Below are 13,685 nucleotides of genomic sequence, written 5' to 3' on the forward strand. Positions count from 1 at the left end.
GCTCTACTGGAAACAGGACAGGACAGTTAAGTATGTTCCCCTTGGAGTGTTCTGCACATGAGTGTCATGTCTCACTCCTCAGTGAAATCCTGATTTCTCTCAAGTACCCAGCTACTAAGGTATGTGAAATGCTGAACTCTCAGCCCCAGAATGAAGTACTTATATTTAATAAATGGTACCCCTACCGAAAATGGTGCCTATGTCACCATGTTTGCCTTCACTAATCTTTGCAAGACATGTCACTGGGGGCTGAGTGCAGTTAAATCACCAGGACACAGAGAACTCTGTATTATTTCCCAATATGCTCTGTTGTCTTGGAGGAAATTCTTTGGCTTTATTTTACTCCGTGGCTTTTAGATGGTAGACACTCAAAAGAAATAATTTCTTGGTAGTCATATTTAGAAAATTCACTTATATCTGGCCTGAAGGTATTATTTGAAGATTGTTCTGGACTGGTGTCCAAGTGACAGTGCATGCTCAGTGGGTACCAAGTTATTTTCGAGCATGTATGGATAGAGCATTGTAAAATATTTGCTTTTTTCCCCCCCTCATAACTCTTGGAATTACCATGCCTACTCAGAATTGTAAGCATGGCTTGTTTTTCATTCACCCAGAACATATAGTAAGTGTATCTCAGATGCCAAGCTATGTGTGAAGACACAGCAATGAGCTACATGGTCACCTCTTAGGGCAGTGGATCTCAACTTGTGGGTCCAGACCTCTCTGGAGGGGGTTGAAGGACCCTTTTACAGGGGTTGCCTAAGAGCATTGGAAAACACACATATTTACATTTGATTCATAACAGTAGCAAGATTACATTTATGAGGTAGCAAAAAAATAATTTTATGGTTGGGGTCATCACTACATGAGGAACTGTATTAAAGGGTCAGGAAGTTTGAGAGGACTACTGCCTTAGGTTCTTAGGGCAAACATCATCATCTCCTTTCTGGTTGTAGCAAAGCCTGTCATTCACCTTCTGTCCAGTAGGGGGCAGATGAAGCCTATTTATGAAATTATTTATGACTGCCAAGCGTTTCCCATATAGTAGATTATACCTTTGTTCAGCTTCAGAGAGAAACTAGAACCTGGTTTTGTGTTTATGCTTGTTATTTATGTGACTTTAGTTGATTTGACATCAGATCAGAAAACAGGTACATTTCATTTTTCAAAGTAAAGATTTTTTTTTACGTAGTTGCTGGAGGAGCTCTTTAAATAAAGGGATTCTGTTCTACTACGATTCCTCTTCAAACTAAGGAGTGTTAAATGGACTTAATATGAATTTAAAGCTTTTCATAAATGTGACATGTTATTCCGGTGTCTGCTTATGTTGAGCTGTGACCACATTTTTACTGTTGCCGGGGAGGGCGCCGTTAGCTGGTCTTGCCCCTATTTCAACAACAATAACTCCTACAGTCTCAGAATTTGAAAGTGAACAAAAGAACAATTTCAGAAGTGAAAAGAAAGTAAATTACGTGTGACTTTGCTGAGGAAAGTCACAAGATTCCTGCCAGCTCTCTGGTGACCGTTCCCTAGAAAGGTGGTGGTGAGTGGGGAAGGGACGCCAGGATGGGGTGGGTGGGGAGGTGGCGGTTACTTGGTAATTAGCATTTCTAAGAGCTAATTACATCTCTGGGCTCTGTTCAGTTATTATTTATTTTTTCTTCCCTACAAGACAGTAAGGTCACATGTATCTTGCCACCGCCTGACTTTCCTGTGCCCACCATCTTTTCATATGCCACTGTCCCTGAGGCATCAGGGACGGTCCTCCCAAAGGTGGCAATGAAAAACTGAGATTAAAGATATGCATAGCCCAAGGCGTCATTTATTCGGTGAATGAGTAACTGTGCGCGTGTGTGACTTCCGGGTATCTGTCCCTAGCTCATCTGTGAGGGTGCCGGGTGAGGAGGCAACAGTGAAAGGCCTTCAGAGCTGAACAGTCAATACTGTCTATAGATTGTAAGGGCCAGAATGGCCTCACTTGTCCAAATAAGGAGTTCTGTAGCACCCCAAAGAGGAGTCTATATTTTGTTGTAAAACTTAAGTCTTGAGGCAATTAGTTCGTTTCTAGAAGGCCTCATTTTTTTTTTCTTTTTGGTTGGGGAAGAAAATAATGTAATGACATCCGTGTAGCTGTTGTCTAAGAGTGAACAGGTCCTAATGGTTCGTCCTTTTGCTACGTCGCATTACTGAGAGCGAGTGACTGTCCCCTGGCCTCCCGTCTTCCTGTGCGTGTGCTGACTGCCTTTTCAAGGATGCTTAGGGACAACCTCGGAAGATAATGTTTTCAAAGTGGAAGGCGCACTCGCTTACAGCCTTGAAGCTGCCGTGCCTCCCTCAGGATCGATGCGCAGGCATTCCCCCTGTCCACCAATGAGCTCCAGGTTGGGTAGGAGACCCTGCCTTAAAAACTAAGGTGGAAGGGTCAAGATGGCTGAGTGTGAAGGGACATGTTGGGAAAGCCTGGGTGTGACCCCGGGAACCCACATAAAGGTGAGAGGACCAACTCCTCTGCCCCTCACGTCAGTGTTGTGGCATGTGTAATGGGTACATGCGTTTGACTAAATGCTCATTCTCCTTCCATCATTTTTCGGTTCCAAGTTGAAACAGATGTAAATTTTAGATGTTTGGAAGCCACCACTACAGCCGTATCTGCTCTATGTTCAGGGCAAACAACAGCTTGGGAATGGGCAGTTTCTATTCTTGCTTTAACTATTGGGCAGAAACCAGAGAGCTTTCAACAATGGCAAAAAAAAAAATTTGATGATTCTGCCTCTTATAGAAGAAAGGCAATAAACACAAGGTCCTCTGAGGCAGACAAATTAGAACCACAAAATTCCAGGGTTTCACAGCCTGTGACAAGAGGCATTCAAGCTACTTTTCAGTTCTGGGTGGGAACGCTCATCTGCTTAGTGGCCATGCCTCGAGTTAGCTGTCTCTCTCTCTCTCTTCTCTTGATTGAGTCCTTTGCTTGTGTGGCTGGCTTGCACTTCTGCCTGTTGTGAGCCTGGCCAGCTCCTGGCTTGGTCGAGTACCACACCCTTCATAGCCAGCCAGTCTGGACAGAGGACTGGGAGGCCCCCTGGGACTGGCCACCAATGGCTAGCCCTCAGCTCCAGCTGTGACATGCCAGCCAGCTAAGGGTTTCATCCTTGGAAACCTTGCCTGCTTTCTACTTACCTCGCACAGGATCTTTGTGTGTTTATCCTCAGGAGGGCAAGTGCCATGATCAACTCAGAGTTTGCTGTGGGCCAGAGAGGAGTCCTTGGTTCTCTTCTTACTTGAGTGAAAGGCTGAGCCCAATGGGTATTTTCCCCTCCCTGCGCTATGCTTCCTCTGTAAGTCTGTCCTGTTTCCCAGTGTCTCTGAGAAAGGCTACCTTTGTGGAAGGAACAGATGCCCTAAGCCCCGCCTTTCTCCAGGTTATGCAAAGAAGAATTTATATATAATGCCTAGGAACAATCTCTAGAAGTCCAAGGACAGGATGAAGATCAGGGAACCGGAAGTGCCATTGGGGTTTAGGGCATCCAGTTCTGAGAGGCGCAGATGATCTCTCCCAGGTCTTTCTTTCCAGCTTCTCTTACCCTGTTGGATTCTGGTCCTTGAAATGGACCAACATGGCTGTCCCAGCTCTGAATCCACATAATGTTCCAATTCAATCACTTTTATCTTCTGGTTTATTGTCTATATGGTAGTTCAGACAGTGGGATAAACTGTCAAGGCAACTTATCTGTCAATTGATAAGCAAATGTGAGACTGGTGCCTTCAGGTTCGGCATCTGCCAGATCACTGGGGCTAGAGAGCGGGAGTCAGGTTTGAGACACAGGCCACAGATCAGAGCAAGTTCTTTGAGAAGGCGGCTGATCTGGACAGGTTAGATGACCAGGAATTAGCTAGAACTGTGCTCTGGCCCTTTGCATAATTTGCAAACACGTTTGCACACAGTGCTTGTTTGTTTACCTGCTTGGTTCTTCTTGCTCATTCAACATGTAAGAGCATGCCCTGCCTACATCAAGTACCAGAGCAGGAATGCTCTCCCAGGCCTGTGTTCACATAGCAGCGCGTTGTCTTCAACACACGTCTGTCAGGATTAGGAGTGCAGGGGTGACCCAGCAAGTGAAAAAGTGATGTGAGCACAGTGAGAGAGCAAGCTGAGGCGCCAGGACAGACAGAGAAGGACTTGGCATGGCCTTGTGGGACAAGAGAACAAGTGAGGCAGTAAGGTGGTTTGGTTATGTTTACACATCACAGAAACCAGCGGGTGGCTAAGAAGGATAAAAATGGCATCTGATTTGATTGCTGATAAAAGAGCCTTAGAACCAGGGCCACCGGAACCTCTGATGCCTGGCTCAGGGCTCACCTATCCTCCTTGGTCCTGCGTTTGCTCTTGAATGGGATAATCACATTAGTGGGGTGCTTGAAAATGTAGCGTGGTCACCTCAATGCCTAAAGCTATGGTAGAAGGGAAGTATGGGAAAAGGAGGAAGTGGGGATGGGGGTGAGGGCTATTGTCTCTGTCTGCAAAGAGGAGATTGGGGTCCTCCCTGACGGGGGATTCTGGATTCTGTGATAGCATTGGTACCTGGGCATAGTCCATGAGTTTGTTATCTCTGGCTGGAGAGGCTGAGGCAGGAGAATCCCTTGAGCCCAGGAGTTCAAGCCAGCCTGGACAACATAAGGAAACACGGTCTTCAAACAAAATAAGGGACGGAGTAATAAAGAGAGGATGGGGCAAAGACAGCCAGGGAGGACAGGGGAAGAGGAAAAGCCAGAAGGTTCTCCCCATGTCTCAAACAGGCCTCTCAGTTGGGATTTGCAGTAAATGTAGATCCCTGTCTAGGCTAGGTAAAGACTATGTGGCCCTCGGTGAGTGGCTGTGCCCCACACGTGACATGGATAGCTTGCGAAGGGTCTTAGGGTGGAGTCAGGGTGAGGAGGATTTTCATTGTTGTATCCCTTTATTTATTTACTTTCCATACAGCCAGCTTCCCTTGAGTCGTGCCTCTCCATTTTATTGCCAAATAGAAGCGGGACTGCCGGACGGAGAATCGTAAGCAATTCTTAGGGGGCGTTCGTACTGTTTCCCATCACTCGTGGCTGATAGGTTAAATGAGAGGAATGAGCTAATGGGTGAAGAAGCTATAATGTATAAATGCAGGTTCATTGGAAGTGGCACGGGAGGGGGAGGGGAAGGGGGGGTGGGAACTCGGGGTGGGGGAAAGGAAAGGAGAGAGGGCAGGGAACTAGGAAAAGGGCAGAAAAGGGGTCAATGAAATAAAAATGTCTGGTTTGTATAGTGAATCTCTGGGAGAGGGAAAGCCCCGCTCACAGGTAGAGGGCAGGGCATGCCGGCCACGCCCTGCAACAGCATCTAACATCCCAGCCTTTTGTTGATAATAAATGGATAACGGGAACAGAAATCTAATCTTTGACTGCTTCCTGCTGACAGTAGGGCAGCGACAGGGAGTCAAAAGGCTGAAATGTTGGACAAGCCCGGGAAGAGCAGGTTGCTCTATTTGCTGTTCAGGATCTGTGAGACCATCTGTGGCTAAGAAACTGCAGGTCTAGCTGAAGCAGTCTGAGAGGCTTAGGCCCGAGCACCTGCGTTCTGGATGCAGCACCTGGCAGGATGCTGGAACATGTGTATGTTAGGAGCAGAAGATAAAGTTAAGGAGTTTACATTTGAAACCTTTAGGCCCATGGTCTTGGTAGTTGGGGGGAGGGGAGTCCCAAAATATCAGGGAATGGGAGAGGAATCCCATCCTCTGAAATAGGAAATAGTTGCCTGGAGTGTGACCTGTGGCTTCTAGTGGCTCTCCTGAAGCTTACTAGAATCTTCTTAAGTTTACAAAAAGAGATGAATTGGCTTGGGAGACAACTTAAAATCTGATTAACCTTAAAGCCCTGAAGAGTCTAAACACAACAGTAGCCTAGCGGGGGGAAGAGCTTTTATATTACCGACCTTAAAACACCACCTTACCCTCAAACACTTCTTAGATTCTCAGACTGTACATAGACTTTACACTCTTCTGAGAAGGCAGCTGAAGCCTTGGTTTTTGTTGTTAAGCTGATCTTCAAACCCATCAGAGACACGAGAAAGATAAACTACAGCAGGGAGCATAATCCAAGCGGCCTAAGTATTGATTAATATGACAGAGGCTTGCCTGTTATCCAGGTGGCCTTCCCTGTAGGCTCCTGTGGCGTCAGTGGCTTTATTCTGGGCACAGATCTTAGGGCAGCATCGCAGCATCAGCCCTTGCCCACCAGATCTGAGAGATCTTTCTGTGGAGAGATCTTTGTGAGATGACCGCCTTACTTTGTCTAGGCAAAACAGGGCAGTCAACTCTTCAGGTGTCCATAGTTTGGGCAAGGCCTTTGCAGCAGGCCAGTTAGGGCAGACTTGCCAGTATCACAATCCAAGGGGAGTCATTTCTCTTTTTGGAGGCCCTGGGGTCACCGCTAGAAGCTGGGATCTCTGTCACATTAAGCATCTTTATTAAGCATTTAAATGTACTTATTCTACAGATTCTCTGACAGGTTTGAGGACCATCATCTGAAAGGAAAGCCGATCTAAACAAATGGTGGCTCCAGGTGAGGGGGGGAGGGAGAGTCCTCAGGAATGCCAGAAGCGTGCAGGCTTTTCTTGGAGGAGGCAGGGTTGGAGAGAGGGGGTGGAATTTACCAGACCATGTTGGGGAGGGGAGGGAGAGGGATGAGAGTGAGCTTAAAAAAAAAAGAAAAAGAAAAAGAAAAAAGCCTGGACAAATGTAGTTTGGAAAAAAATTTCATGCAGACACCCAGTGGCAACCCTATCTCCTAGCCTTTGCCAAATCACAAGAATATGGAAGTGGCGTTCCAATTCGATACCCTGTGATTGGTTAGATTGGTTAGTTTGGTGAGGTAAATCCACAAACAGATGCCTCTGGAATGTGGGATTACCTCGGAACAAAGGTCTGGCTTTGTTCTGGAGGACTCGCTCTAGGATGACCACATCTTCACAGAGTCCAGGACCCCCTTAAGAGACACCTGTTGCCTCTCGGCAGCAGCTGGGGGATAGGATAACTTACAAAGTTACCAAGGGCAAAGTTGCATCAGGCGGAGAGGGAGGTGGGAGAGACGCTGTCCCCATGTGGGCCTGAGTTGCCAGGCTGGGTACTCAACTTCTCCGGGGTTTAAAGACGATGGAATCGGAGCAAGTGGAGAACGATGAGGTACAGGGAGTGGCCCCACGAGTCGGGCATGCTGGGCTGAATGGGGCTCAATCCCCCTCCCCCGCCCCGGTCATGAGCTTTATGATTAATATATAAAGCTGTAAGATAACAAAGTAACAATAAGATACCAGGTGCCAGATATTAGGTTATATGAAATTTATTAAATGAGCATGGGGAAAGAAGAAAAGGGGGGAGGGGCACCCCAGAGTCAGAGACAGAAGAAGAATGAGGAGAGGGAGAGAGAGAGAGAGAGAGAGAGAGAGAGAGAGAGAGAGAGAGAGAGAGAGAGAGAGAAGAGATTAAGAGGGAGGGGTGAGGTAGGACTGTCCTTTTATATAGCCCTGGGCAGGGCCACACCCCCGTGGCAGGTAAGAGATGAAGTAAGTGGCAGGTAGGCAGACTGAAGCAGAATGCTAACCTGATGATTGATTAAATAAGTGGACTGAGCTAATCGGCGACGAAACTATAGTCTATAAATGCAGGTTTATTGGAAGCAGCACAGGAGGGGTGGGGGAAGGGAGAGTGTGAGTTGGGGGTCGGGGGAAGGGAAGGAGAGAGGGCAGTGAGGTGGGAAAAGGGCAGAAAAGGGGCTAATGAACCCAAAATGTATGGTTTGAACAGTGAGTCTCTGGGAGAGGGGAAACCCTGCCCACAGGTGGAAGGCAGGGCATGCCAGCCACGCCCTGCAGCAGCATCTAACAGTTGTGTGACTTGAAGCCTATCAGATGCATCAATGGGGAATGTGAGTGTCTCAACAGCATCCATGTGAGCACCCACTTTTCTATCTGGACAAAGGCAGAGAAAGACGTGAACAGCAGCAGATTGCAGTTACTCAGGAACTCTTTGCAAAGGTTGCCTCAGCAACCTTCCTGTAAACTTTAAATTATTCGGGGGGGGAAAAAAAAAAAAAGAAAGAAAGAAACAAAAACAAAACAAAACAAAACAACAACAACAAAACAACACCTTAGTACTGGGGAAAAGGTCCCTTCCAAGCCCCAGATAACCTTTGGTTGTTATGCTTTCCAAAGGAAGATAGGTTTCCAGCATCAAAACACTGTAGCGCTGGTGCCTTTATTCTGCTCTGGGAAGTGTCAGTCACACTGCGATGAGCTGCTCGGTCATTTCCTCTGGAGCCCATGGTGTCAGAGTCTCCAAAAGAGGGACCAGAAGCACATGGCTGTTCATACAACTGTTCTGTGCAAAATGTTCCTTCCCTCCTGTTAGTGAAGAGTATTTGGTGTCCTCTCCTGACTCTCACCGCCCAGCAGTGCTTGCAGCAAATTCAGAATTCCTACAGAGTGGGGCCGGGGCAATGGCTCAGTATGTAAAGCATTTGCCTTACAAGCTGAAGACTTGAACTAGGCTCTCCAGAATTCAGGTAGTGAGCCAGGTTTGGAGCATAGCTGTGATCCCAGTGCTGTGATGTGGGAAGCAGAGACAGGGGGATTCCCTATGAGGCAGCTAGGAGTTCCAGGCCAGTGAGAGAGAGAGAGAGAGGGTGGAAGGCACCTGAGGACCAACAGCAGAGGTTGTCATACACCCCTACACGTGGTGCTAGACTCCAATCGCCAGAGTCTATGCCTGGAAGCCCAATTGAGAGCCAGAGTCGATACAAAAGCAAAGGAATTTTATTGAGTCAACACGCCGGGGTCCACCAACTCCGAAGAGATGGAAGACCCCGTTCTGTAAAAGCGGAGGGTTTGAATACCCTTTATAGAAGCAAAACTCAGCAACCGTGGTTAGGCTAACAATAGGTGACCTTTTAGGTGAATGGGGGTCTGAGGTAGTAAATTCCAAGTAGGGTGAGATGGGGGCAGTAAATTCTGAGGGCAGGGAGGAAATGGAGGCTAGGGGAACAACACTATTGTTATGATGGCTAGCCAAGGCACCTGGAATCTTGCAATGGATGCCTGCCCACCCCCCAGTTACAGGTGCTACGCCTCATCTTTGATCCCTCTGCCGTTTGCCTTCCACACAGCACTCCCATCAGACCCTTTTTACTTCTATGAGGTTCTCCCATCCTGCAGGCATCTATGGGCTAGACCTCAAGTTCTCAGTTGCTTCCTAAGCTTTTTTTTTCCTCCAGGGCTCCTAATTCACTCTTCCGGACTAATGCCTTCAAAAGAATTATCCTCAAGTCAAGGCCCTCACAGCCCCATCATTGTTCTGCCGCCCATTCTAGAACTTTCGAACCATGCCTCAAAACAAGCAGCCCAGGTGACGCTTGTGTCTGCCTCTCCAACCCAGCTGGAACTTAGGAACAGCATGTATCTCCCATGCCTCCTTTTCCTTCCACAAACCTGGGCTGGACTGGGGTGCGTGTGCTTGTGTGTGTGTGCCTGCGCCTGCGTGCGCAGACACACACACACACACACACACACACACACACACACACACACACACGAATAGTCACTGTAAGGACAGCAGTCCTTCTAACACCTTAGAACAATGCAGGAAGTGAGTGTGGCTAAAGCTTTGACTTAAGTTACATGATAGTTTCAGCCTTATTCCCAGAACTTCTCTTCTGCCACACAGAAAGCCTGCGAGCCAGGAAGCTGCCACATCTTAAGGGTCACATGGGCTGCCCCATCCAGCTACAGGGTACCCGCAGCTGTGGCTGAGCGCTGAACAAATTCTGGGCTTGTTTATAATCGAACATTATAAAAGGGGCTTATTAGTCTCCATGCCCATGTGCTCCTCCTGGCCACACTCTGGCAAGCCTCCCAGCTCCCCCAGCCCCAGAGCACCTCTCCTTGGCAGACAGCCACCTTCCTACTGAACCGGAGAATTGCCGACCATCTGCTTGCCCGCTGACTGTGGCTGAGCATTAAAAAATGATTCAGCTGAGAAAGATCATTGAGATGGCTGACCTGTCCCAGGCTGAAGCTCAGCAGGGTCCTGAAGAAGTGTGAGATGGGGGTTGGTGAGGGCGCACTGGAGTCCCTGGTGTGAGCTTCCTTCTGTTTCTAGCCACATGATGCCTCCTCCCCTTCCATGGTCTTGGCTGTGCCAGCCCATAGTGCAGACCTGAACAGCTCCATTACTCATGCCAAGGCCAGGTGAGCAAGAAAGTGCAACGATGGAAGTTTGCCCTAGAGAAGCAGGCAAAGATCTTCTCAGCTGATTTAGTAAAACATGTTTTGAGCTCTTGCTTCAAGAAAAAACAAAAACAAAAAACAAACAAACACCAGGAAGAGCCGCCCCTACCCGGACGCCTGCACTCTCTGGCTCCCGTTCTCGTGGGGAAGGGGACGTTTTTCAATGTACTGTTTCCTTAGCTCACGTCCATTCCTGGTAGTTAGAGGATTTCTGACAGACCTTGGTCCAAATATGGTGATAGCTAGCAGAGGCAGGCCAGCAGGTAGGCCCTTTCCTGCCCAGCCAAGAAGGTTGTTGATGGAAGGAAAAACCTCACAGGTCAGTGTCCATCCGTGTGTTGTTTCTTGCTTCTGGCAAAAGCACAGCACAAACAAGCTTAGTCTAAATGGGACTTTAATAGAAGGATGCTGGAAAACAGAGGGGGGGAGAGGGAGAGAGAGAGGGAAAGGGAGGGAGAGAGGGAGAGGGAGGGAGGGGAGAGAGAGAGAGAGAGAGAGAGAGAGAGAGAGAGAGAGAGAGAGAGAGAGAGAGAGAGAGAGAGAGAGAGAAGTTCTCCATCCCCACCCTTACCCTGTCCCACATAAGATGTCTCAGAACAAACTGAGGAACGGCATCTGATTGGCCAGGATTCTGTCACATGTCCATTCCTGAACCAACCAGTGCAACCAGAGGAATACGTACAACACCCACCTCTGGCCAAGACCATAGAGATATGGAGTTTGCAGCCTTTAATAATCACAAAGAAAAAGACTAGGAAGTAGCCCCCCTCCCCGCAGCAAAATAGGTGCTTCTGTTAGGTTAATGATGGCGAATTGATACAGGGTCTTATTTGAGCAGAGACTGTCTTGGGAGCCCGGTCTCAACCCAAAGGAATATTTCCAGTGAATCCAACTTCGTGATTGAGGAAGGGAGAATCCTGCAGCATCCGCAGGCAGGCCACGGAAAGTGCTTCCTCCCTTTCTTCCCTACATGACCGACTGGAACCGGAAGCCAGGCCTTTTTAAGTGTTGCTTCTCCTTTTAGACTGATTCAACTTGAAAGGACTCTTGGTTTTATGCAAGTGAGCAAGGGAAAGTCTGTTGATTCCGTGGGTAATAAATAACTCTCGCTATGAGAAACGCGAAGCTGAACCACTCGGTAACCGCAATCTGACATTACAGAAGCGTTTCTTGTGAGACTACAGATAGCTAAGCCACTTCCCTTTTCAGCCGACTCCGGCTAATGGCTTTCTGCGCTATTAGTGGAACACGGCCAAGGCATCTTTGATTTGTGGTTAGTTGATTGGTCCCTGAAAGGAGAGACTGTTTCCTTGCAAGGAAGAATAATTGCCTGGGAATTCTTCAGAGTGATACCATTCCTGTGGAGCTGGAGGGAACATCAATTTTTCTGACACTAAGAATGTTTACAGAGACGGGGGAGGGGGGAATATCTTTTTTAATCTTGTCACACAAAACCCAAAGCTGCAGCTTAGCAGATCAAACCACATAACTTTAAGCAAAATGTCAATCTTCAGACTGTGCCTAAATTCTAGCTGTGTGTGTGTGTGTGTGTGCGTGTGTATGTATGTATGTATGTATGTATGTATGTATGTATGTATGTGTTCACATGTATGGTGCTATCTGGCCTACTAGATGGCATGATGTCTGGCAGAAGGCTTCTGTTACACATTATTGAATAAGTTGCCTTGGAAAAGAATTCTTAGCATCCTTCAGAACTGAGATTTCCCATACTCCTGAAAGCATTATAGCAGAGCCATAGGAAGACATATATCTTTACTAACTCATTTCTAGAACTCTCTCCTCTTAAAATTTTTTATTAGTATGCATCAATTACACATAATAAGAGGTTTCCTATGGCATTTTAGTTTTTATAATCTGTTTTATTGTCTCACAGTTTCATACAAGCATATAACATATTTTGGTCAAAATTGCTTCCTGTTGTTTCCCTTGCAACGCCCTCTTTTCTTCAGCACCTCATTTCTTCCCCTGCCATGGAGTTTTCTTTTTTTCCATACCCATATATTAAAAAAATATTGTTTTAATACTTACACACCCAAAGCAACCAACAGATTCAATTAAATCCTCGTTAAGACACTGTTGGATAAAATCTGTTTATAAGCACAAAAGTTTCTAAAATACTAAAGTAATTTCAAAGAAAAAGAACAAAGTTGGAAATATCTTAATATCTGATTTCAATCATATTACAGAGCTATAGAAGCTAAACCACCACAAGACCACTGCAGTGTTTTCACAGGAAGGCCCTGCTTCCCTCTAAACCCACCCCTGACTTTTTGTTCCAAATTATTTTTTTTTAGATTCTTATTGATTCTTGGTGAATTTCACATTATGCCCCTCAATCCCACTCATATCCCTGTCCCTACATGTCTGCCCTCTGCCCTTGCAACTTCCCTTCCCCAAAGAAAACAAACAACAAACAAACAAACAAAATTCACCATGGAAACTGCAGTGTGCACCACAGTATGCTCCTTTATCCACACATCTTTTTCTTTCCCCCCTCCCTTGGCCTTATTTGTAAAAACAGCATAGGACACTGGTCACCTGTAAATAGTGTGTAGGTGGGTGTGTCACACCAGTCCATCTGTCTTCATATAGGCAGAAGCCTTTTCTATGGGGCCTTCACAGGGGCCTGGGCACCTTTGGGAGCCTGAGCTGGGCCTCTGCCTTGGTTTGAACCTTGGGCCTATGATCCTTGGCCATGTAGCTTCAAATCTGCTTCCCAAGCTTGGGATGAGTGATGAAAGCAAGTTTGCGGCTGGGGCTCTTTGGCATCTTGGACTTAATGGCCTTAGGCATCACAAGGGCCTTAATGGCCTCTGCATGGCACTCATTGCCTTTGTGTTGTTTCCCTGCATCTTCTTCAGGCCTTTCTTGTTGTGCTTCTTGGCAAAGCACGTGTTTGTCAGGAACTTGGGGTCAACCCCCTTAAGAGACTCGAATCTTTGTGACTGAGGTTTCTTGATGCCACTTCTGTGCCGTTTGCGGGACTGGCTGTGTGTGGTGTGGTTCTTGGACTTGGTCATGTCTGTACTGTAACCCATGGCTCCTGCAGCGCCTGGGACCGGAAGAGCTGTCCACTCATCTTTACTCACAAATGTTCATTGCAATGAGTCATTGGTCTGGTCTGAGGCCTCTGGCTTCTTCTATACTATGAATACTGGTTCCTCGGTTACCCTGTGTCGTGGAGATTCTGCAGCTTTGGATCTGTAGGACCTGTCCCTTCATAGGCTTCTGCAGTTCATAGATGGCATAGATGTTGGGATGGACCAACTCAGAGCCCTGGGTCTGGGTGCTAGCTGAGTTGACCAACCTGTTAGTCCTCCCACTTTGCCCAGGCAAGGGGCAGGACCAGCGCTCTCAC

This window comes from Acomys russatus, chromosome 1 (genome assembly GCF_903995435.1).
Source record: "Acomys russatus chromosome 1, mAcoRus1.1, whole genome shotgun sequence".
Taxonomy (NCBI): domain Eukaryota; kingdom Metazoa; phylum Chordata; class Mammalia; order Rodentia; family Muridae; genus Acomys; species Acomys russatus.